The following is a 14,424-nucleotide window of genomic DNA, read 5'->3' on the forward strand; positions in this document are numbered from 1 at the left end:
TGTTTTGTGGATCAGCCCCAGGTTTTGAACCAGAAGTGCCTTTGTCTGATTGTGGTCGTCTTCATGGTATTCAAATTCCTCAGAAAAAAACCCAGATAAGCAGAATATAATGGTTATATTTTGTATTATGATTCATGGGTGTATACTTAGTTTTTCATTTTAAGGTCTGTGAAATTAATATTATATAGAGGTGTGACAAAACAGAAAATTCACAACACAATGTGTATTGTGATATCTTGGAACAATTTGATTGGATATACATCACGATATGCTATCTTTAGATTTTTTCTTTAAAAATGTGTATTTCCATTCCAGGAAAAAGTGTAAATTTTGACATAACCATCAATTTCTAGAGAAAATTACAATTGTAAGGTCAGTGATACATATCATGATGTGAAAAAGAAGTATCTGTATATTAACCATCCAGTGAAGTATCACCATTACTGATAGTGCAATACAGCATCATAGCTCTATTCATTTGGAGAAATAGCTCGCCAGCAGTGGTATTGCTAAAAGCAGTGTAAAACGATAATTCTTCCCATTGACAATATTTCTGATTATCAGTTTCTGGTTACATTAGAGATATTCTTCTATTTCTTTGTTAAGCAGGCTTGAATGACAGGTGGTATAGCATGTTATAACCACCAACGTTACCTCCCTTGTTTGTTACAGGATATTCTTATGCATTTGCATACATGATTAGCCCCAATCCTGAGTCTCATCACTATTTAAGATTTTCACTGTAGACTCTGTCTACAACAGCCATAGACTTCTGTGGTGAGGCTTGTCCAGATATATAATCATTTTTATAACTTTTTTCACTTGTTTCCTGAGTTTGTGGCTGGTCTGGCTTTATCAAGACAATAATATGAATGTTTACGTTTTTCGGATGAAGCTGTGATGTTTCTGGAATATTGGTCGGATTTATGTTAAATTCATTTATCATCCTAGAGATGTTCAGAGACGTCCAAACAAGCATTGTTGACAGGCACAGCAAGCGATGTCGATGCTGCAGATCGTATGTTTGCCAAGTGTGTGAAGATTTTTCACCTGTTGAAACTGTGTCAGGTGTTTATGAGAGGTGCCACTGGTGTGAAATTATACATTTACCTTTTCGTTAACCTTCGGGATCGTCACTATTTTGACAGGGATTTATTAACACATGGGAACTGATCAATTGACTCTGCCATTAATGTAGATTTCTGAAGGATATGGAAAAGGTTTGGTGGCTGAAGTATTATGGCTAACATGTTGGGCCTTTTGTCGTGTTCACTTCCTGTATATTTTAGTCAATATCCATATGATGAACTCTCTGAAAAATTAGTGGTCTGTTTACGGTTGTTTTAAATGTAGTTGACTTTGTTATGTTACTTTTATATCTTGGACAACATGACCATAATAAGGTCAGCTTCATGTCAAGAGTGGCCTCTGGCAATGGCCATCTTTTTCACGGAAGATAGATATTCTTGCATGGTGGCATTCCAGGAATAATTTTCTGTTGAGATCATCTCAAGAAAGTCTCCAGTATTTTGAATAGAGCTTCAAGGCTGACATGTGCAGCTTGAATGTAGGCATCTGGTGGCCTAGTGCCTGAAATACTTACCCAAACCTCCATGTTTGACCACAAAATTACCCCAGGGCCGGTGCTGTAGCCTAGTAGTTTAAGTATTCGCTTGTCACACAGAGGACCAGGGTTCAGTCCCCACATAGATACAAGATGTGAAGTCCATTTCTGGCGTACCTACAGTGATATGGCTGGAATATCACACAGCCATTGATTCAGACAAAACTCAGAAGGTGTAGATAGGAGAAATCTTCATGGATCATTCATCAAGACAAAATGTCAAATGTACTTGTCCGAAAAGGAAGGCAACTTGTTTGCAACAGCTTGGGCACAATATCTCAACTCCATTGTATTATTGTATGAGTTTGAGAGAGCTACTTTGCCCCTTTGTTTGTACTTAGCGACATATACTACTCAAAAGAAGTTAAAGACTGGGTAAGGTCCGAGGTGGAATATGTCTTCTATGGCCAATGCTTATTGTTGCATGACTGTGGGTATTTGATCTTATTCAGTGATTATGTTCTTGCTGCTTTCATATCCAGTTGGTGAAGATCAGTTTCTTATGTCAGTCACTGGATTGTCTAGTGTAGATTCAGTTATTCATGGGCGTTCCTTCAAAATAAAAACTGGTTTATGAGACATAGATTCTTGAAAGTGATTATTGTCAACATGAAGTCTTTTTACCTCTTTATGGTTTATATGTGAACCCAGAAGTGAAATGTAGTCAAGTAATTACGTTTTTTCATTGTTTGTTATGAGATTTATAGGTTATCGTGTAGACTGTATGTTATGTGTGTTACCAACTGAAACATCTCACTGAATGTTCTCAATGAAAATATCACCACAAGCATAAGAATATAACTTCCCAGGTGGCATTGAACTGGATTTTGTTTTTAGTCCCTGAAATGCCTCCTTTACACCAAGAGGTAGCTTTGCTTAAAGACTCATGATGTTCTTGATCACAAATATTTTTTCATAATAAATGGAGAATGCTGAATGTCAATGAATTATTCATGCTGGTAGTCACACTTACAGTAATCCTATCCAACAAACCGTCAGTAGTATTATTTCCAGCCAGAAAGGTTGGCGAGGTGAACGTAGGATCTATAATAAACTTGGTTTATAGTGGGCATGCTAATAGCAAACTGATGGATAATGAACTGGGTTTTTGCTTCTGTTGTCTTGATGTGTATTTTAGCCAACATCATTTAATTCATGATGTTTACAGCAAATTAATTTTTTTAATCTCTTTGAGTTTGTTTTAAATATAGTCTACTGCAATATTATTTGGTCATGATATTTGTGTTAAAAAAAGTTTGAGTTTTGAATTTGGAGGATTTTAAGGTTTTCATGAAGGTAAAGATTTTAAAGTTCTTGTCACTTGCTCTGTAGGTCAGGGAGATATGATGTTAAATACAGCTAGAATGGATTCACTCCCACTCTTTCTCAATTCTACTCTGACGCTCACATTCCTTCCTTCCTTCCTTCCTCAGTCCCACACCTCCAGTCCTTCATTCATTCATTCCTGCTCTTCCTGTACTCACTGACACTTTCCCTCCTTCCTTTACTCCATCTCTTCTTTCATTCCGCTTTCCTCTTTCAATGACTCTTTCTAGGTTCAATAAGGGCAGTTGGGTAGCCTAGAGGATAAAACGTTCACTCATCATGCCGAAGACCCAGGTTTGATTCCCCACATAGGTACAGTGCGTGAAGCCCATTTCTGGTCACCCCTGCCATAATGTTGTAGGAATATTGCTAAAACATTAATATTTAGTATAATCCCCAGTCACTTGCTCTAGATTTGCTTATTTGTTCACAGCATTTTTTCTTTCCTTCACTCATTTCTCTGTCCTTTGATTCTGACTCCCTTTATTCTTTCCTTTATTTAATGTGGTTTCTTCAATCCTCCCATTCTTCCTTTGATTCAGTTTCATTCTACCTTTATGTGTTCTCCATGATTCCGTCAACCACTCATTCATTCTTCCTTCCCATTCATTCACTCCTGCTTACATGTCCCTCCCTTCTTTCAGTCCCTTGTTTCACCCCTCCAAGACCTCTGCCATATTGCTGGAATATTGCTGTGTGCGGCGTTAATCAACAATCAGACCTTCTCATTTTTGTTCCACTCAGGTCGAATGGTCAAGACAACAATTGTAATTTTTTTAGTACTCATTCCCCAGATTAGAAAAGAGTATTACTGGATGGAGGCATTTCCAAGCTTCTCTGTGACACACAGTCAAAGTTTGTATGCAGTGCCAAGAGCAATTAAGTTTTACTCTTCAAAAGCCATCCTTTAGTACCTCCCTAACTGTTCAGAAGGTAAAGCTGATTCCCTGAAATTGAAAAAACTTTCCATATCGAAGACTTGATTGTGTGTTTAAGACCTCTTCATGAGACAATTGTTTTCTAAACTAAACAGTAATTTCAAGCGACTAATGGTGTGCCCAGGGATGTCACACATTCATTCCATAAAGATGGTGCTTTTCAGTTCCAATCGAAATAACCTGGATCTTTTTATGAAGACCTGTCTGGCCTGTGACCCAAAGCATGGTCCAATCAGGTTGGTGCTAGTATAGATATAGGCTAATTGTCTGTATGGGGACCAACACTGATTGTTTTTGTATCTTGGCTTGAAGGAATGGCCATAGATATTACTGTTTGACAGTGGTGCTATGTGCGTCACTCATTGTGGTATTGATTAGCGACACGCAATCCACTGTCATTCTCCTCCCCGATCCTCGTTCATTTCCTTGATGTTGCCAATATCCACTCCTCCGCAGCAAAGAAGGCCTAGGGGAGAGGTCAGATAGCCTTGCAGCTTGCTAGTATGGCAGCCTTCTGCCGCTAGTCCATTATGGTCTACTGTGGGGTTGTGTACCAGATTAAGTTTCATTGCTCACTTGAATACTGGTCCATGGTCACCATTCGTGAATTTTGAAAAGATTTGTAGGATTGTGCAAGAATTGGAATTTCAAAACATGAGGAGCATCGTGTAAATATTTCTTGTTTTATTGTGTAAACCTTCATTGACAAAGTTCATTATCTGGCAATTATTATCAGGTACTTTCCTACCATTTGTGACTTAAGTCAATCCATACAATAATTTGAACTGAACTGAAAAATTGAAATGGAACAATATTTATTAAGAAAAAAATTCCAAAATATTCTCTTGATCAGATTATTTTTCTTTATCTGAGCACTGATAGAAACAAGCATCAATGCAGGACAAGATGATTCCAAATTGATCAATGTCCAGTACATTTCATTTATGAAATTGATTCTGTGTTTTGTAACTAGTGTCCAGCAGCTATTTCTGTCCACTAATTATTGATGTTATTGTACTTCCTGTTACCTGTTTAGATGGCCTTAAGCCAGGCTTGTCAGATATTCATCCACTTTCCACTGTGCTTACTGGACAATGTCAGGGGTAGAAATTCATACAACTTGTGAAGATCCAGATCTTCAGCTACCCAGGTGTGTAGTAAGAAAATGAGCAGTTGGATTGGGTGGTCATGGCATCCTTTCCCAAAGCAGCAAGGTGACTATAAGTCACCTTATCATCGTGTAACAATTGTATACATCGATGCTGTGTTGTGTGATCGATGTCGATCACTGGATTCTGGATAGTATTTTTTCAGTCCGGCAACCTATAGCTTGCAGATTTTCATCTGCAACTTGCAAACAAATGATATAACATACTTGTGTATGGTGTCGAACCCCGTTTCTGCATGCTGCTACTGTTTAAGGCGAATTTCTGTAAAGGTTTCTTATTGTATTTATCATTTTATTAAGGGGACCAAGCAATTTATTCAGTGTTTGTAAATTTAAGGTTGAAATTTAAATGTATATACATTCCAACTGGTTTGAAGTTTGCTTAACAGTTTTAGCTGAACACTCATCTAATATTCAATCAGTCTGTTTACAGAATTGCTTAAACAATCGCCAATATTTAAATGGAGTTACCTGCCCTTGTCATTTGCAAAATTTTAGATATGTTTGTATTTTATTACCGTTAAAAATTTATATTTAGCAAAATGTATTCTTGAATTTTTCATGAAATTTATGTTTTGAATGAGAGATGTGTATGCCAAAAGGTATTTACTTTTCACCATCGTATGAAGTTGCCCTGTAACTCCACATAACACTATCAGGGATGATTTAGTTTGTAAATTTGTGTGAGGTAATGTACCCCTAACTACTAATATCAGTAGGTATATGTCAAGACGGCACCTCCTTTGTTACAAAGAACAGATGCTGATATGAAAATCACTCTTTCTGTTCATGCGGTCTTTTCACTGCTTGTTAATAAGCACCTGACCTTTGAATATATAGCCTAGCCTGGTTTAACGGTTGTAAGATCTAGTGTAGGTAGAGGCAAGTCAGAAATTAGCAAGACATGATAGCTACACCTACATTAATGTAATGGCAGTGTGGAGCTTTGAATAGGTAAGAATGTGTGCGGACATAGAAGCAGCTAGGCACAAATTGTGTTTTTATTATCTTGATCCAAATAAGCCATCATTACTGACGATAGCGTCCAAACTTGCATTGAGCTCATACGGAGGTCGCTGAAGCATGTAAACTGTTGTAACTTTGTCTGTCTCCTTTCATACCTCCACCCCATTAAATTTATTCACCTTCAACAAACCACTCCACTCTTCAGTGACTGTGTTTTTAACCTGTAAAATACAGTTCAGGAATTCTGAGTGTAGTCCCAACACTAAGCCTGGCCTAGCTTTATGTCTGTGGTGAATAGGCCCTTTGAAAGGCGAGGTATATGCCGTCTGCCTGGGTTTTCAAAGACAGCGTATATCAGTATAAACTGGTGACCTGCCCCTGTGAAAGCACCGGGCCTATTAGAGGGGGAGCGAGTATATTCCTCGCAGGCAGGGGTCATCTCCCTGACCTCCAGCTCACAAACTCTATCCAGAGAGTCAATGGAACAAGGCTCTAAAAATAGCACGGATTCGTGTGTTGAGATAGTGGCGTTTATTGATATGAGTAGAATACAACTATACAAAAGTGTACCAATCTGTCACTGGTGTGATTTATACTGGCTTGGTTTTGTTGCTTGCAAGTCTGCCTGTTGGCGTAACCCGTGTCCTCTCCCCTGTTGCTTTGTTTATTGACAAAAGGAGGACCATGTGATCAGTGGATGTCGTAAAGGACTCCTGGCACTCACTTATTTCCAACAGACTTTTTGCCACCCGGCAGATTATAAGTGTTACAGCAGCTGAGGATGGAGCGGAGAGAAGGCAAGGATGATGATGTATGCAATCAGTGTACGGGGCAGGTGAGTTCCCCTTGGTGTCAGTAAAGGAAGGAGATTGGGACACTGTGACAGCTCATTGTAATCATAGGGTGTTATGACCAAGTATGCCCAAGTAGATGTGATAATTTGACATTGATATTGTAGGTCACATGTAGTGCAGGTGTTTACAGAGGGCAGCGGAGTGCAGTTGGGGAGGAAGGGGGCACATGGTGGGGGTTTCAAATAATGCGGCTCACATTTACAAGCTGACTTAAAGGAACAGTTTGACATTGGTACTGGATGTCATGAAGTTTGGTGATTTGTGGAGGTGAAGACGGAAGTTCTCAGCTGTTAGTTCAGTGACACGGTTTCTGTGAGGAGTTATCTGGATGGAATGAAGTGACAATGGGAACAACAAATGACAGGTGTTGATAACATGGAGGGGGAAGGGGAGGGGGGAAGTAGGTCAACAGGATGAATCTGAGAGAAGGAAGAAACTTGGGATGGGGGAATATTTAAAGAATATTTTTTCAAATTTTTGTCAAATTTTAGACATTTTTTACTTTGAAATTCTTGGGGTTTTTTTTTTGTTTCATAAGGGGATCAGTTTGAATGGTAATGAATAAGAATTGAAGAATTAGTCATTTTGACTTTGTACTGTGAAGTAATATATTTATTGGACTTGAGATAACATCTGATTCTTTGCAAATGACTCTGAATTTCAAGGGTTTAATGTGTGGGTGCTCATTAATTTAACATGTTTTAGGCTGACTAAGTCTTGAGACATCAGTGTAGAAAAGTGCAATTTTTGTTTTGTGGTGTTTATAATTTTTGTGTTTTTGTTTACACAAAATATGTATCTGTATGTTAAAAATGCTAGCTCCTTGTGGAAGAAACTCATAACATTTAACATTAGAGTGATGTATCCTTCACTGAATTTGGTTCCACGCTTACCAATTAATCATCTGACTTATCCGAGACAAAGAAGTTTAATCATGGAAACTGGTCCATGTGTACGGGATATGCTTTAAGCTTGATACAGCAAAATCAAAGTGCAGCCGAAACTAAAAAATATTGATTAGAGAGTAAGTTAAGATGTGTTATGTGGGGACGCACTGTTTAATAGTTGACACTCTCCAAGTGCAAAAGGTGCGTTACGAAATTTATTGTGTCAGATAAATGTGTTATATGTAATTGTAGATTTAGGTTAACATCTTGCCTTGACTGTGTTGGGGTCAAAGAGGTGCTGTGTTGAGGCTTATTAAGAGCTAGTTGGTGATTCAGTCTGCATGGAGCCATTTGGAGCCATTTTCTTCGTGTACTAGGTTATTGACATGTTTATCTGTCATAAATCTATGTCATATGTATATAGGAGGTGAATAAGTGCTACTTGTTTACGACAACACACCATAAGTTGTATCACAATCTTCAAGATAGTATGTTGAATAGCATCACAGAGAGGATATGCAGAACTTTAATTTGAACAAGTTAAGATATGTGGTCACAAGGGCAGTCATGTATTTCAGCCATAATGACCAAAACAAGACATACGTTATGACACAATCGAGAACATTAAAACGTGGAAGAATATGTGTTCCTTGGGATGTAGAGTGGTGAAGTAGCATGTTCATCAAACCAAATTATTAATGTGGCAGTTTGTTTCTCAGTCATTTTATAGCATCATTTTCCATTTCCATTGTCATATACTGACAGACACAGCCATTGTTCTTATTGACTTTGGCTCTAACATCTTGCTGTATGTTTGGTTGTAGTGAGTAAGCAAGTTTACTTTTTCTTGAGTGAGGTTAGTTTTACGCCACACTGAGCAACATTCAGCTATATGGGGAGCTGTCTGTGAATAATCGAGTCTGGACCTGACAGTCCAGTGATCAACATCATGAACATCGATCTACACAATAGGGGGTTACTTTTTTGCCTCTTTTAGCAATATTCCGGCAATATCATGGTAGAGGACACTACAAATGGGCTTCACACAATGTACCCATGTGGGGAATCAAACCCGTGTCTTTAGGCAACCTTTAGGCAACCCTCCGCCCTGTATTGCGTGTAACAAAGTTTAGTTGTAATGAATTACGATTAGTGATTTGTTTGAGTTTGTTATAACTGGCCATCACCATAATGGGGTCATAAGGATTTTTATACCTCTGTAAATATGAAACATGTGTTGTATATGTTTGTTATAACTGACCACCACCATAATGGGGTTATAAGGTTTTTTATACCTCAGTAAACATGAAATGTGTGTTGTGTATGTTTGAGTTGCTTTACTAATATTTTTACAAAAATTCAGTGTAGATTGTTCATGAAGATAGGAAGAAAAATATGTTTTCAATTTCCTGATCTGTATGAACCGATGAATGAAAAACAAACCCATGGCTTCACGGAAGTATGATTATGAAATGAAACTGAAAGATAACTCATTATGTTCCTTTTTTTTTCTTTCTGTTAGATTGCAGATATTTATAATTATTTTGTTCCGATGAACAGCTGTCAACAGATGTTTTGTGTTATTTTTTTCCATTTCATATATTTTTAAAACTAAAAAAAATTGTCATATTTTTATTACATTTCCAATTTCTGGTTATGTCTTTTGATTGCTTTGTAAAACAGTTTGAAATTGAAGCCAAAAGGGGAAGTAAGGTAGGGAGCCCGTTACAAGGTTACTACTCTTCATTCACCTGCTGGTGTAAAGTGTTCAAAGGGTTAAGAGGGTGGTAATTTGTGTATAAAGGGTCACATACCGTAGCTGTCTGATAACAAGGGCCTGACAATTTATGAGCTTGTCTGAAGGGTTACAGGGGACAGTCCAATCCTGGCAAGCAGGCCTGGGGACATGCAGTAGCCAGAACACTTAACAGAGGCTAGGGATCTCCCAGACAAGAGACCAAGGAGGGGAGGGTCCTTGGTATATAGTTTGGACATTGGACCTAGAATCAGGGGTCAGAACAAGGGTCTCGGGAATTTGCTGCAGGGTATTATGGGAGATTGTTTATGAGAAAATTTTCAGCAGAGTGTCAGGAAAATATGAATTTATGTGAAGAAGGTCTCCAGGTTTGCAGATCATGATATTCAAAGCACAGGTTGTTATTAAGCCAGGTCTTGACAATTACCTTTGGGGCTGGGAAGATGGAAGTCTAATAATGTATTTGGTAAATCTTTTAATGACAAAGATTCTTTCATGTTTTGTTAAGTAGTGTTCCTTACAACAAAGCTAGACTCCATTGTGGCCATAAAATGGATTTAGAACCAGTGGTGTGCATGTTGTTACTTTATTATAATTTTACTTTAGACTATTGTTGCTCATCCCGTTTTGTAGCACTATTGAAGGTTTTGTTTTGCAGTTTGTTTACATTTAGTTTGAAGTTTATAAATATTTTTCATTAATATGATTATGACAAATACTGATGTAAATAGGGTTCAGTTTTCAGTTTTTCAGTATTCCACAGTGGCAGTTTTGTGAGATTAAAAAATGACCTTCTGGGTACCGTTTCACAAAACTCTCGTAAGTCTAAGATCTTGTAACTTTTCTCGTAGCTTTTGTACCTCCTATGTTACAGAATAGGTAAGACTGCTACAAGAAAAGTTACAAGATCTTAGGCTTAAGAGAGCTTTGTGGAACGGGCTCAGATGATTAGTACCATAACATACTACCGAAAGGAAGCCAAGGACCCTGTTCTTTTCATAATTACATTGGGGACAATGGGTTAGCCTTATGGTTAAAGCTTCCACTCCACATTACGAAGGTCCAGGGTTGATTCCCCACATGGGTACAGTGTTTAAGGCCTATTTCTGGTGTCATTTCTGGTGTCCCTGCCATGACATTGCTGGAATATTGCTAAGAGTGGTGTAAAACCATACTCTCTCTTTCACTCATAACTACTCATAACTACTCATACCACTCAACACTTTTCTATGGTAATATAGCCACACAATTATGTAGTAAAATAATTCAATTATCTTTTTAACTGTTGTTGGTAGTACAGCAACACTTGATTCATTTTTGTCATATAACTGCCTTGGAGTTTACTCATACTAAGACAAAATAAACATGTTTATTCAATGCTCCAGAGGGACATATTATACTCTGTATTCTTATGCAGGGATCTTTCCTTCACTTGGAAATGTTGCATTTGAATGAGAACATTACCTTTGAAGTAATATCATGGTTCAGTTTGAAAGTGAGGCTGACTGCCTGACTGTCTTCAACCACCGTCTTGGATGACAATAAGTCCAGCAGACTCGTATCAAGCTCTCACTAATAGCGTTATTATCTTTGATTATCAAAAATTGGAGTTTGTGGAAGGGAATGGCTGTCTAATTCATCTTGTTCCTGATTGCATGGAGAGTGTTGTCAGCAGCCCGAATTGTGGTAGATGTTGTACCAGCTGTTTGTTCTTCTGGATCAGGCAAACTGGCAGCCATTGATGCTAATGATGAGCTTGTAAGGATGACACAATTAGCCCAAGAAAGTAAAGGAGTCTTTGACCAAGGCTGCTTGCATTGCTTGTGGTATTTGCTTTATGAAAATTGTTGTATTGGTGGCACATAAAATCAATTTCCCTCAGGATACTTTCACATCGATAGGAGTATGGTAAAAATCTGATTGTTCAAGCTTGTGATGCAAAGACGTCCAGTGGAATAAATACAATTCCTTTGAAATGTGCTATCATAGTTACATCATGGTCATGATTTCTGTATTTTGGTTGTCCTTACAATTTAAGATCTTTAGATTTTCAACAGATGTACCTCTGCACTGTCATATTTCAGACAAGCTGTGTGGTAAAAACTAGAATGTTCAAAGTGATAATGTAAACACATCCCATGAAATAGATATGTCATTAGTGAAGACAGGATTGAAAGAGGCAGTGTTTTGAGAGAAAAAATATCAAATCTAAAAATGTTTATGTGACATAGGTGTTCATAAAGTATAGATTTTAGGAATATATGGCCATATTCTTTTATTGCATATTAAAAATGACAACTCCAGCTTTTTTACCCTGCCAGGTGAAAGAACTGTTGGAAAGTTGCACTGCAAATACTCCTTTTGATTGATTGATATGTCATCCTGGAAGATGTACCTAAGGGCACATTCTGCCAGTCATATTTGTATTAGGTGACAACTTTATGTGTTTTCAGGCTTGTGGGTGCTATCGAGTAATTGATACTTTAATTTCATTTGAATCTGATGGCATTAGTTTGAAATGATCACCCTTGTTTTGGCATTAAGTGCCCAGTTTTGCATCACTTAGGCAGTGGTTAAGGTGCCTGCTTGTTACGCTGAAGGTTAGGGTCAGATCTCCCATATTGGTACAATGCATGAAGACAGTTTTTGGTGTTCTCTGCCATGATATTGCAGGAAGATTGCTAAAAGTGGCATGAAACCATACTCACTCACTCACAAGGAGGGTGGATGGTGGAATAGCAAGAGGTTTCGGCATCTGTTCTTTAAGCCTAAGGTCCAGGTCAGAACTCCCATATTGGTGTTTGATATTGTAGGAATATTGCTAAAAGTGGCATAAAACAGCGCAACTAGGCAAGTTGTTAAAGTCAAAACCCTCAGGAGATTGGTTTTTCCCAAGTGTCAAGAGATTTATTTTTCGCCTTGAGAAATACAGTCTCTGCAAGTTGGTTTTAACCCTGTACCTTCTATTTCAAAATTTTGGATGCATCTCTGGTGGTCATGACAACAGCAGTAGAGCTTCCTGTTTTCTGTGGCATGGCTGGTGCCCCACATGGAATCTGGATTAGAGTAAATCCTTCCATGGCAATGACGTAATGGATCAAGTATGTCATTTTACCCAAATGGTGTGGATCATTGCTTCCCACTCAGCTATTTCAGATCTAAAATATACTGGACAAAACAAATAAGGGATATATGTAAATTTTGAAATTATGAACAATGATCAATCTCGCTGACACACTGATAAAATATCAATCATATAAATACCAATATCCCTAACCATTTTTGTCTAGTATATGTAAGAGGAGAGTCATGTTTGCTGACTTGATTGACACGTCATTAAACCCCAACTGTGTAGACTCACGCTGATGATTTTGATGTTGGCCCCGGCACTAAATAACAGATAAATAAGGCTGGAAAATTGTGTGATGTATGTTAATCAACAGACAAATCAGTAACTTTTCTGGACCTACAGAGGAGCTGATATTGGGTTCAGGGTCTGCATCAGGCAGAATTTCAGTGTTCTATATATGATAATATAGTGGAATAATAATGGTTTCAAAGTTAGATTCCAGAGATATTGCTATGACATTGCTGTAAGTGGCATTAAACCTAACACTCAATCACTCACTCACTCACTCACTCACTCACTCACTCTATGAACCTGAACACCAGATATGTATAAGCTGATCTGAGGGAATCACTTGATCACAATGGCCCAGAGGATACGACCATTTATAACCCATGTGTTCATTATTGGATACAGTATGAAAACCATCACTCAGTGTATAACAATGTTAATAAACACAATCCCTGTATGGATTTGTAGCATGAATATATAGCTGATGTTGACAGCTGGAGAGGCGTAATGAAACCTATCGGGCATGAACAAGGTGTTGGGTATGTCATTAGTGTCACTTTTAACTGTGTAAACGTGTGACAGATGTACCTTGAATTGCTTCCCGTTTCCCTGACTAATGATTATTGTACATCATCATCATCATCATCATCATCATCATCATCATCATCATCATTCATCAACTGGTAGCCCCATGAAGGAGGATGATACTGATTACTTCTTGTTAGGATTTATCATGGTCAACTTAAAGATGGAAGGTTCTTTGTAATTTTGGTCTTGGAGGTGGAGAAACAGTTCTTTTTTTTCAGACCTGATTGCAAAACCTTTACAGCTGTCAGACATGTTTTATTGACTAGTAATAAGGATTAGTGACTGACACAACTAGCTCTAGAAGCCGCACTTAAAATGACACACATTACATGACACAGTGGAGATGACGATTGGTTTGTTTTAAGAGCAGTGCAAGTAGATTCATGTTTAGCTACCATAATGAAAAAATATTCAATTTGAGAATTAAATGTATCAATCTGTGCTTAAAATCTTTTTGTCCTACCAGCCCAACTTGTTTCACCCTTATTTTTCGATTTTACAATTTTTTATGCATAATTATTAGCTTAGGATATTTGTCCAAACAAAAACATGGCTTCTGGCAAGGGGATGTGGTTACACACTAATAACATGATGAAAATGTGTCTCCGGTATTTTCATGATCAATTACATATATGTTTTCTTTTTTATTGCATTAATCAGTCATTAATTAAGACTCTGCCAGACCGGTAAAAATCCCCTAAGTCTCTCATAATACGTTGTCCATCTGCCAGACAGGTTAAGATTTCCCAATTCTTTCACAATACCTTAGTTCATCTTCCAGACAGGTAAAGATTTCCAATTCTATCAAATGCCTTAGTGCATCTTCCAGACAGGTAAAGATTTCCAATTCTTTCAAATGCCTTAGTTCATCTTCCAGACAGGTAAAGATTTCTCAATTCTTTCATAATATTTTAGTTCATCTGACAGACAGGTAAAGATTTCCAATTCTTTCAAATGCT

At 37.7% G+C, this 14,424-nt stretch overlaps 2 protein-coding genes across 6 annotated transcripts in view; one reads left to right on the plus strand and one right to left on the minus strand.

Moving 5' to 3' along the window:
- Nucleotides 1–14,424, minus strand: part of LOC137260975 (uncharacterized protein KIAA0930 homolog) — a 225,905-nt gene that overhangs the window by 151,055 nt on the left and 60,426 nt on the right. The gene's annotated exons all lie outside the window — the stretch shown is intronic.
- The window catches only part of LOC137260968 (B-cell CLL/lymphoma 9 protein-like), a 136,618-nt gene that overhangs the window by 95,588 nt on the left and 26,606 nt on the right, over nt 1–14,424 (plus strand). The gene's annotated exons all lie outside the window — the stretch shown is intronic.

The sequence above is a fragment of the Haliotis asinina genome, chromosome 14 (genome assembly GCF_037392515.1).
Source record: "Haliotis asinina isolate JCU_RB_2024 chromosome 14, JCU_Hal_asi_v2, whole genome shotgun sequence".
In the NCBI taxonomy this organism is placed as follows: domain Eukaryota; kingdom Metazoa; phylum Mollusca; class Gastropoda; order Lepetellida; family Haliotidae; genus Haliotis; species Haliotis asinina.